General features: G+C 36.3%; 2 protein-coding genes across 7 annotated transcripts in view; one reads left to right on the top strand and one right to left on the bottom strand.

The window, feature by feature from the left end:
* Positions 1-11,277, bottom strand: part of LOC141427433 (putative sodium-dependent multivitamin transporter) — a 214,150-nt gene that overhangs the window by 44,565 nt on the left and 158,308 nt on the right. The window lies entirely within an intron of this gene.
* Positions 1-11,277, top strand: part of CAP (Cbl-associated protein) — a 183,878-nt gene that overhangs the window by 61,665 nt on the left and 110,936 nt on the right. The window contains exon 1 of one of the 6 annotated variants that reach the window (XM_074086866.1): positions 7,315-7,411. The exons of the other annotated variants lie outside the window; for them this stretch is intronic. The gene's annotated coding sequence lies outside the window, so the exon portion shown is untranslated. Of the gene's footprint in view, positions 1-7,314; positions 7,412-11,277 lie in introns of those variants that run through there. 6 annotated transcript variants of the gene reach the window in all.

Below are 11,277 nucleotides of genomic sequence, written 5' to 3'. Positions count from 1 at the left end.
CATGGGAATTTTGGATTTTCCGGAAAACGTATCCTATGTCAATCAGGAATACTGTAGCTTACTTTGTGGTGAAAGAACGTTTAAAATCAGACCCGAAGTTGAATTCACTTATTTCTATCCGCGGGAATTTTGCATTTTCCCGAAGAAGAGTAGTCTATACTAATGAGAAATAGTGTAGCTTTCTATTGGTGAAAGAATTTTTAAAATCATCCCCGAAGTTGCATTCAGTTTTTTTCTATCCCATGGGAATTTTGTAATTTCCCAAAGAAAAAGTAGCCTTTGTTATTTGGAGATAGTCATATCACATAATATGTAAGATTTTTTTAAATTAACTCCGAAGTTGAATTAATTTATTTACTATCCGCGGGAATTTTTGCATTATCCCGGATAAAAAGTACCTATGTCAATCAAGGATAGTGTAGCTTAATAACGGGTGAAAGAATTTTTAAAATCGGCTCAATAGTTTCGGAGATTCGACTACAAACAGAGAAGCGAAAAAAAATTAGATATTTCCCTATCCCGTGGGAATTTCGAAAAATCCTTTCTTAGTGCGCGTCTACATCTATTAAGGAATATATATTCCAAATTTCAAGTTTCTAGCCCCAGCGGTTTGGGCTGTGCGTTGATCTATAAGTCAGTCAGTCAGTCAGTCAGTCAGTCAGTCAGTTTCTTCTTTTATATATATAGATTGAATGAAAACTGTATGGTTACAGAGATACGTGCGCTATACGCCATGGTGAAAACACAAGGACTGAATCAGATGTACTTTAAGATCTAGTAAACTTGGCTTATTTTAGTTCATAAGGGTATAAAGGTGATATCGTCACAATTTTTGCTTTCAATGGGTCGTAGGAAAGTTCAACTTCTTTTTATGGTAATAAATTAGGCCGTTTCAGAGAGTAAAAAAATCTTATTATTCCATACTTTTGATTATATTAGGCTGCAGTCTTAAGAAATCAAAATAAACGGTAAAATATTTGGTGGTCGTAAAGAACAGTTGAATAAATTACAGTTTTTACGCCGTATATCGTACTTTTTTTTTTGAGGCAATAAAGGGAGTGTAACAATATGTGTCGCTTTATTACCGGTGTTTTTACCGGTCCTCTATGCCCTTTGAGCCTCAAGGTATCGATATATTGTATTTGTAGGTACACCACAATAGTAAGTGATACAGAAAACACAAAGAGATAATTACAAGGTATTATTTATTACAAGGTCTCATCGCTTCAGGATGATTTCTTCCAGGAATTATTTTACAACAAAAAGAAATAAGGACAAGACTGCAGCTGATGGTGCAATTTACAGCAGCAAAATGGAACAATAAAACAAACCCTACCCATTGTAGTTAAATTGTGTGCTAAGTGCTTGTAATCGGTAGATAACGACAGTATTTCTTTAAATACCATAAGATTTACATTTTATCCTGTGTAATATTATTTATCAATTACGCAATGTATTCATTACAACCTAGTCAGCCTAGCTAGTCTATACTTATATAGCTCGTGGTAGCTTAATGGTTTGAAGCCGTGGTAGCTCACTGGGTCAAATCTCGGCCTCTCAAGCAGTGGACCGAGGATTCAAACCTGTGAAGTTGCCAATCCGCACTGGGGCCGCGTGGGAACTACGGCTAGCCCTATAATTTTGAGAGGAGGCTTGGCTCCGCGCTCCGCAGTGGGGCTTAGATATATTATATACCGAGATGTCTGAGACCAGAAACAAAAAAAAAGCTAAATAAACCTTTGTAACTTCTTAATTGATACAAATGTAATAATTTTGTATAAACCTGATATCAAATTACATAATATATTCACCCACAGCAAGAATAATTGCTCTAAGAGCGATGACGGACGTGGGAAAAAAATGAATGTGAGTAAGAAATTTAATATTTCTTCACCATACACGAAAAGGGAGGGTGTTCCACGCAGAGCTATAATGATCTGAATATTGTTGAATAATTTTATAATATTCTGTTTTGGGTTTCGTAACGTTCTCCCATAAGCATTTGTACCTAAAAATGAACAAGCGTGTGTACTTATTATATTTCTGTCAATTCGGAATCTTTTTGGTGCAATGGAGGAATAGTTTCGCTAAGTCTAGACTTAACCAAGTTTTTTAGAACACAACGAACATAATATCCAGAGAGGTTACATTTATTATTACAGGTTATGTATAGTGAATAATATATTTCCATCGGCAAAAGTCGGATCTCAATAGAAATACAACGGCACCCGATGTGTCAATCAATTGTTGTATTAAATGAGTGACCTTTTCATGTCCATTGATATGGAACTTTATTATTTAGTGTCAAATCTCGAAACAACTTTACGGGTAGGGTTGCCATATGGAAAAATTAGAAGTGCTGACAATTCTTTTAACAGAGTTTTGGCGTAGTTTGTTACAAAAGTCTTAAGTAAAAAAAATATATATAATCTTTACGTGTAAGTTATCTTACTTTAATTTGTTTTGAAAGATATCTTATTCGTTTTGTTGAATACTTGCTACATACATTTATCATTTCATTATTTAAAACTATTTCTAAAAATCCCGACACTTGCTAAGTCCGGCCGCAATCCTGACAAAAGGCAAAAAATCCTGATATATAGGACAAATCATGACGTATGGCGATCCTATGCACGGGTGATCTCTCTTCTTCTTCTCTGTCGGTATCTTCATTGCTGAAGGTCGTGTCTAGTGTGAAGTACTGACGCGTCAGTCGCCATGACGGCTCGTTGCACTATGCTTCTCCATGTTTTTCTGTCTTCGGCAGCTTTTAGCGCTTTTGCGACAGACAGGCTGGTGAGAGACCTAAATAACGAGATCTGACCATCGGGTAGGAGAGCGACCACGTGGTCTTTTCCCATCGACCTTCTACCTTTTCCAGACTATTGCCTTTTCCAGGCTCTCAGGTTTCCTGCGGGGGGTTGTATGTACAGGTGATATTGAAGCTGATTGAGAGAGCACGATAATACAAACTCTTCGGATAAAATACGATGAAAAACTATTAAGCACTACATACAAAGAACACACTCAAATCATACAAGGAACTAACGCTACACGTTTCTGGATTTTGATTTGGTCATATAATATTAGATCTGACCCAAATATTTTGAGTTTCCTTGCTTAGTTTGCAAGTTTTTTGCTTGCTTGCGGTGTCGACCCTTTGGTATTCACGAAAATTATGATAAAATCATCCTTCCATCGCTTTGAGTATCACTGTTTAGAAAGAATTCATTTTGGAGGACTCTTTTTTTACATAAAAAGGAGCTTATTTAAAGATTTATTTGTAAAGACGACAAAATAACAAGGAAGATTTTACGCTCAGTAACTATGCAATGGCAACAACGTAAAGTAATTGAAGTCAAGTTTATGCCGCTATACAAAGTAGGAAAAGAAGTAACATTTTTTCATTTGAAGCTTACAACTTTTATTAAATATACATTGTATAAGTTTACAGTGAATGATCGGAAGCACACGTATGGACTATTTGTTTGTATTGGGTCAATGCACCCGAACTATGTTGCACTTTATTATATGAGGGTTCGTTGTCGGTTCGCTAGGTTTGCATTCATACATCAGTAGAACGTAATGTATTGTTGACGACACGAAAAAAAAACATAAATGTATAGGAGAGACCAAACATCGCGAATTTAGGAGTATTTCTTACAAAAGCATCATGTACTCGTATTCTATTCATCAATATATTGTCTTTTTCATAAGAACCATTGTGCGCGCATATATATTAGTAGATTATTGTCGTGGCCTGGAAGTAGGCAATTGCTGGCTGAGTATGAGTATTAAACGGACGAGCTTGAGAGTCCGTTTAACTAATACGAAGCCAGCAATTGCTATTCCAGCCGAGACTAATATAAAGCTTTTCTCAAAAATGGTGAATAATTCTGAAATAGAATAAACTTTTTCTCAAAATATATAATAAAATTTAATTTTATTCCAATATTTTTCTTATGCTTTCCCGCCTTTTTTCATTAAAAATATACTGCAGGTGTATTTTTCCACCGAAAACACCACAAGCTATTTCAGACCCAATAGAAAAAGTCCGGAATCCAACAAAATATCTGATACCGGCCATTAGACTTGGCTGTACGACTTGTGCCAACATTTCCATGGCCTTTTTAACTTTAAGAAAAAATGTGACTGATTGCAGGCACGCTAATTCATTATTGTCGAGCTAGCGCGCCTGCAATCTCTTTAACCTTTTAATTTTTCGCTGATCATAAACTATGCACTTCACCTTCTGATATGTAAAGAATAATGTCAACTTTTACGGACATTTTTGAGAAAATAATTATAAGAACTATTGAAAAAAACCTTGAACAACATAATACCCAAAGTGAGGGGAGAACAGTCCTAAAAGTTTCTTTATAGGATTATATCAAGGGGTTTAGAGGTCTTTGAAGTAAAAAGCCTTTTATCAATATTCTATCAGATTTTATAAATATTTAATAGCTAGATGGTCTCGTGCTTTCTTACGAAACATTTCATAACAACCAGACTTAGGTGTAATTTAATTTTGAGTTGAATTGAATTGACTGGAAATATAAAACAGTTTTTCTTCGATTTATTAAAAATCGAGTTAAATTCTTATGTACCAAGCCAAATGGATTTTTTGTAAAACTACGTAAGTGAAAAATAAATCACAAAATTCACCCTAGTAGTAGCGAAATATGTAAATTTTGTAATTGTCGTTGTAGCTCGTAAATCGCAAATTACTTCACCGGATGGAACATTATAATGTAGGTACTTCACTTTTCACTATCAAAAATACAGGTGCGCCGACGCATTGCGTTATTCTGACAGGCACAGTTCCGTCCTTTTGATTACTCCAGCGATTTCCTCGCTCCATTGAAAATATATAACGCACTACACATTTTGTGTGCGGACAATCAGCTCTTGCATAATCACCTACGCATTGACGATTTTACTAATAAAACGTCCAGTATAATTAGACCGGCAAATTTTCTTCGGTTTCATGTTTATTGGGTCAATTTACGTTGGTTAGAGGTGTTGATCGTGTGAATGAAGAGTCCGAAAGGAACGCCACGGATGTGTTTCCCACGCGAATTTTATTGAATTGTAATGATGCAATCCGGTCTAGTTGTGGGGTCTATTTATCAGATAGCTTCTGGCAGTTGTTGTTGCGTCTCCTAAATATTAGTTTATTTTCTGTCTGTGAAAATCATATGACTGGAGCTTCAGTCAATTAGCTATTGAATAGCTAGGTACTTAAATTGTTTATTTCCTATGACATTGTTCTTTTTTCAGCTTATTTAAAGTTCTTTACCGTATTTCAAAGAACAGTCTCTGTGGTCAGTGTCTGTGGTTCGTGTTACGAACAATAAGTACCTGATTTTTAACAGTTTTAAATGATTCACGGTAATTTATGTTTGAAATCCCATGATCATGCACCTGCACTGAAATATCGGGAGCTCGTTAAAGATATTATGGTCTACCTACTACTAGTTAGCAAGTTAAAACTTGTGTTAGTTTGTATGTACTGTCTTTGTTGTATGTATAGCATTCTTGTGTTTACAAATAAAGATATTTACTTTTTTTACTTTTACTTTAGTATCAAAAGATTCCCATATCTACATCTTTCTTTTATCGTGACAAAATTAACGGTTTTCCTGCATACAATTTACTGAGTGCTAGACAGATAAGTACTATTAAAACTTAACCTGACAACTGGTTGTTACAAGTGTTTTTAATAGCGAAGTATCCACGACCTCATTGTGAGGCAGCTAAGGCAAGTCTGAGTTGCCTCGAACTGGGCTTAGTACTTAACCTGAACAGTACAAAACTTCCCCCATTTCTGAAAGAGACCGCTTTAATTCAAGTTCTTGCCGGTCGTGACCGTAATATATTAGTTTTATTAAAATTTCGCTGGGTTAATCTAACCAGGATGGTAATAGAGCCGGTCTTAAAATTTCAACTGAAATTTCTGTTGAAATGATAGATATTTATAATACCTATTTGATTTAGACTTTAGAATGGTTGAGTTTTCAAAGAGTAAATCAAGTTGGATTAAAGCCATTCTATCAGTTTAAATGAAATAGGTATCAAAAGTAGTTAATTAAATAATCCATAGTTAATCTAACTTGATTTAAAGCATAAATTAACAAACAATTGTTCGTGTAATCATAGAGCAATTTATCGGCGAATAAAAACTCTTAAGATTAAGAACTTCTAAGTTGTCCTAGCACCTACACGCGCCGGATTTATAAGCATACTGATTGGATAGAACTTTTAAAACGCTGGCCCAATTCGACCCAAAATTTTGCTGACCAATTCAAACTTTTTATTCGCAAGGCGTTATCCGCATGCCCCACTTTAAGGTCGGTCAGTGGAACGTTGAATACTGTGTCTCTGACATCAGTGACATCCAGGGTGATGGATCGTCGGACCAACTGTTTGGTCGCGCACAATTAGTCTGACAGTCCGCCACACCTCGTCTTTGGACAATATAATTGTACGTCAATCACAGCGCACGGAACTTCGCATTACGGTAACCTGACAAAGAGGTCCTATGCATTGATAGACGTGTATTGAAATCGCGTTGGCATAGTTCTGGAGTTAGGTCAGCCTTAGGCCTTAGCCCTTTATACCGGGTCCTACAGTGTGTCCTAAGGTTTTTGTGGGTATTACTCGTAAACTCTCAACGCTCTGCGACCTTGACTGGATTTCATTTGTTATGTCTCAGTGACTCAACACTTAGGAGAACTAGAAAAAGTTGAAACCGATGAGATTTAAAGACAAGAAGCAACCTCGTCGATTTACATTTCTTAAGTCATATTATGTGTGATATTCAGAATCAATACCATTGCCAACACGCATTAGTTCGATTTCTGGCTTGCTTCTCTGTTGCCAACGACATAAATTTAATATAGGATTTATCAAATTGATCATTGTAAGAGAAAATTGGTTGGTCAAGTTACCTATTGAATGACGGCCTTTGACGTTCAAATTTGTATTAAGTATTTATAAGTTTTCGCTATCAGCATAATTAAGGCGTCATGTTTAATGAATTTGAATAAGCTATGCCTAGCATTTCGGTATTAGGCTGCTATTAACGCTGTAAATTAATTCATGAGTGGAATCTGTAACATTTTCGCTGGAATGTAGGCCTTGAAACTTTGTGCGTTTGGTTTGGTATTGTTCGATTCGTGAATGCGAGCGAACCCAGGACGGTTGGGTGTTTAGTCCAGCATGTCGCAATCAGTGCACAAAGCGGGTATTTTATTGTGATTTACATATAGAACGTCCGTTGTGGGCGCGTGCCCGTCGCAGTCGCCCTCTGGCCCCGCGAGCCAGTGCCGTGGTCTGTTTGACCCGACACTTTTTTATTGGATTTGTTAGTGAGGTTACCTCTCAACACCAGAAGTGCTTTTGTTTTTCGGTGAGTTTTTTCCACGGTGTTTTTTTTTTTGCTATCCGCCGGTTATGACAAATATTAACCACGTGTGGTGATAATCTTAAACAGCATTGTCGCGGCACGCGTAAGATTGCATAATGTTTGTTTGTATACAACAGCAGCAATGACCGCTGACTTTAACATATAATAAATAATAAGTAAACGGTGTACCAAGAAATGATAATACCAGTGTTTTAAGTAACCGTTAATAAGTTAGAAAAGTACATTGGTTGTTATTAAGAGCACGTAATAGTATAGTGGCAGAGCATTATGATTTGATTAATTTGATTGTTTTCTTCATTTAAAGTTTTTCATGAGACTCAATTTGGTAATTTGTTTGACAGTTAAACGAATTACAGCCTGCATCTCTCAGATAATTTAATTTTGTTGAAACAAAGTGCTACCGGCCCGGTGTTAAATACATTATTTGCAAATTTCTCCGATATCTGGAGAACACTGTTCACTTGATTTCGCTCCCAACGAAGCGAGAAGCGATGTGGGTTGTCCATTGATGAGTAAAATTTGGAGGACTTTATTTTATAACTATTAACCAATTGGAATCGTGACCACGCAAATTCACTGACCAATCTAGTATTTCCAGCCTTTAAAAACTTGAACGCAGCTCCCCTTTTGGACAATAGAGAAAAGTTCATTTCCCAAATAGACCCGTCAGGTTAAAGAACTCGAAGCGTCTTACCCAGGTAAGCGGGTCATCTAGTACTGAACAAATCGGTTGTCAAAGGGGAGATTAGATTCCGTATTTGGTGGAGGTGGAGTAGGCCTGTAAATGCCAGCTACCTAAATAGGCTTTTAAGCACAGAAATAAAATGTTCGCAAAGCAGTCTGTAGTATAAAAGGGCACCACTTCAGATTAAACAAAGGGGCTGTGAAAGTCAAGTAAACCTTTTTCCTTACTACACACACAAAGCGTTATATAGCGGCGAATGAAAAAGCAGCACTTCTTCCGATTTCCACAGGAAAATTAGCCTTTAAGATCTCAGTGCCGAGCCCGCGCTACGGCCGCCTATCGCGGCCCTCGTAAAATCAACTCATCATTTTATCGAGAGCCATCCAACTTCATTAAATTATTGAGTTGTATTAAAATTTCCTTTAGATGCTTCGCTGGATCCGCTTTAATTAAGACTTCGGCAGATTTAACAGTGATTGAGACAGGCAACTTTATTTGAAAATGTTTGCCGCTTCTAAGGGCTCTGTCAATAATGTGGGCAGGGATTTTGGGTAGCGGTTCTACTGCCCTTGTGGGACGAAAACAAATTAGAAGTAATTGCTTCTAATAAATTATTAACGGAGTCGTAAATATATTCTGGAAGGGGTTTTGTGCTACGTACCCACAGCCTTCTTGAAAACGTTGCTCAATGACTATTATTTACTGTGACATCAAATTAATGATATCGAAATTTTAACTATAAGTATTTTATTTACCTGTGTAAATACTGTGAACAAAAAAAAATGAGGTTTAGTTTTATATTGGTGAGTGAATGACATTTTTATTGTATGAATCCTTCTAAACATTGACCTGCAAAGTTAAGATTAATAGGTGTCGCTACGTAGGTAATTATGTTTTTTTTTAGCTATTTTATGAGTAATAAATTCGGATCTGACAGTATGATTAAAAGAGCATTTAGCCCGCCTACTCAAGCATGAACTTTTCAAGAAGAGTATAATTACTTTTATTAGAATTAGGTACTTCAGTAAATTAATACAGTACCTAATACTAGTAACATCTCTCCCACACATTAAGTAAAAGATATTTTTTTGTTCGATTTCCATGTCGTCAGAAAAGGAATAACTGTATGACTACTTTCCCGTATCTTTTAATTCCAAATACCTCGGCGTTGCCGTAAATACCTCTATAGATAATTAAACTTAAGATAAGCTTAAAACAAAATTGCCAAATTCAGCACTTTTACATTCTTCATTAGAACCGCAGTAATACGTTTATTTAACTGAACTAACTGACACGCGAGCACCCTGCCGGTGTGCTAGCTGACAAAGCCGTGCCAAGTCCCGTGTGCGTGAGCATCCATGAACTTCCTGGTTACCACTACATGGGTGCCTGTGCTAAACGCACTTTAGTACTATCAACCGCTCAGCAGCTGAAACACATTCACAGAAAGTGTCCTAAAAAGTGGTTAGTTGCACCGGCTAATTTTAGATTTATCTAGAATATAATGATCTAAATTAATCCCCAGCTGTGGCCCGAGGATCGATTGCTTAGCAAAAACACCGCGGCAGGAAGCCCGTCCGAGTTTAATCTGATTGTTCGCCCGAATGATATTTTGTAAACGTATCACTTTACAAATTACACTGAAATTATGGTGAGTGTTTTTGTATCTTAAAATCGTGTTGAAATTATTGATATCGCTAAATGTAAACGTAACAGACTATAAACGTAAAGTTCGGGTTATATGTTCAATTCGTGACACAGAAACAGACGGGTTAATAATAACGACTTTTTAAAGCATCGTTTTACTTGGTTTTATTCAAAAGAAAAATTCATAAGTAGGTACTTATAGATTGACAAAGCTACCAGATTTTCGAATGATCTGTCAATATTCAAACTGTCGAGGTAGGTACATAAACAACGTATGTCTTACATAATATTAAAGTCTACCTGTCTTCTTACCCCAGAAGAGGAATAAGAAATGGAATAGTGAAAACGCTCTGACGAGCTATATACGAAGCGACACGGGCTCGAGCACCCGGCCTCCCAATAATTTATTGTTTACAAAGACGCGACTTCATATTTGTTTTCTGTCTTTCTCCCTCTCGATGTTATTAGGACGTAGTGAACTAAGCCCTTTGTGAGAATGCCGTTTACGGAAATACTTTGCACAACTTCACTCAACCGCCTTTGTCTACGAAGCTTTGCGCAAGCGAAAAATTATGCAGTTCTTTTTGAGAGAGTCCAGTTTATACTAACTTATCTATTCAATCATTTGTTTGACGGATTAAAATGAAAGCATCGATCTAATAATCCCCATAGTTGGCGCTGTTGACCTAATAAAGTCCGATAAAATTAAAGCAAGAAACAAACGAAATAACAAAGCGCGAGTCTTAAATTAAATTCAAATACATATAATATTTATATCCATCGTATATGCCGCCATTACTGTGAGTTGACAGTGCATTTATTTTATGATTTAATAGCAATTAAGTACGTTGTAGTCTTCGAGTTTTAAGCCGTGTTAAATTTTACTAACTATACAAGGTGTTAATTAAATAACCGAAAGCCTCAAACACCCCAACACAACAGCCTTCTTCAATTTTAAGTTAGTTTATTGAATTTATTATCTAATATCGTAATTATTAAAAAAAAACGTTTATTTTGTTAAGTCAGTAATTCTGCTTAATTTCTAACTCTAACATTTGTTACCTTGGTCGCAGGCTGCTAGATTTGTATACGGATTTTTAGATAAGTGAGTAGACAGATTTGTGGTAGACATTTGTTTCGAGTTCTGTGTAAGAGAATCCGTGCGCAGGTTTGCCACCCTGTGGCAGGAGATCCGGTGGTATGGTTTGGAGGACATGTCATGTCCCTCTTGGCACGAGTCGTTACTCATTTAAATCGTATGGCTGTTGTGGTGTTTTTATAGTTAAGGCCTTTGGGAACTGACATGTTCATTAACTTTTGATCAAAGCTCCATAATAAATAAAGATATAAAAAAAAACATTTGTTATATGTCTATCAGTTGCACTGCGCCGTTTTTAGGAAAATGGAACTGACAGAAAAACGGCCAGTATTAAATTAACTATAGTACATAGTGTCTTAAGGGTGGTAAATAAGGAATTTCGAACAAGAGTCTATGAGAAGTCCAAAGTCGAAGAAA

This window comes from Choristoneura fumiferana, chromosome 4 (assembly GCF_025370935.1).
Source record: "Choristoneura fumiferana chromosome 4, NRCan_CFum_1, whole genome shotgun sequence".
In the NCBI taxonomy this organism is placed as follows: Eukaryota; Metazoa; Arthropoda; class Insecta; order Lepidoptera; family Tortricidae; genus Choristoneura; species Choristoneura fumiferana.
This window is presented reverse-complemented; position numbering and strand designations above follow the sequence as displayed.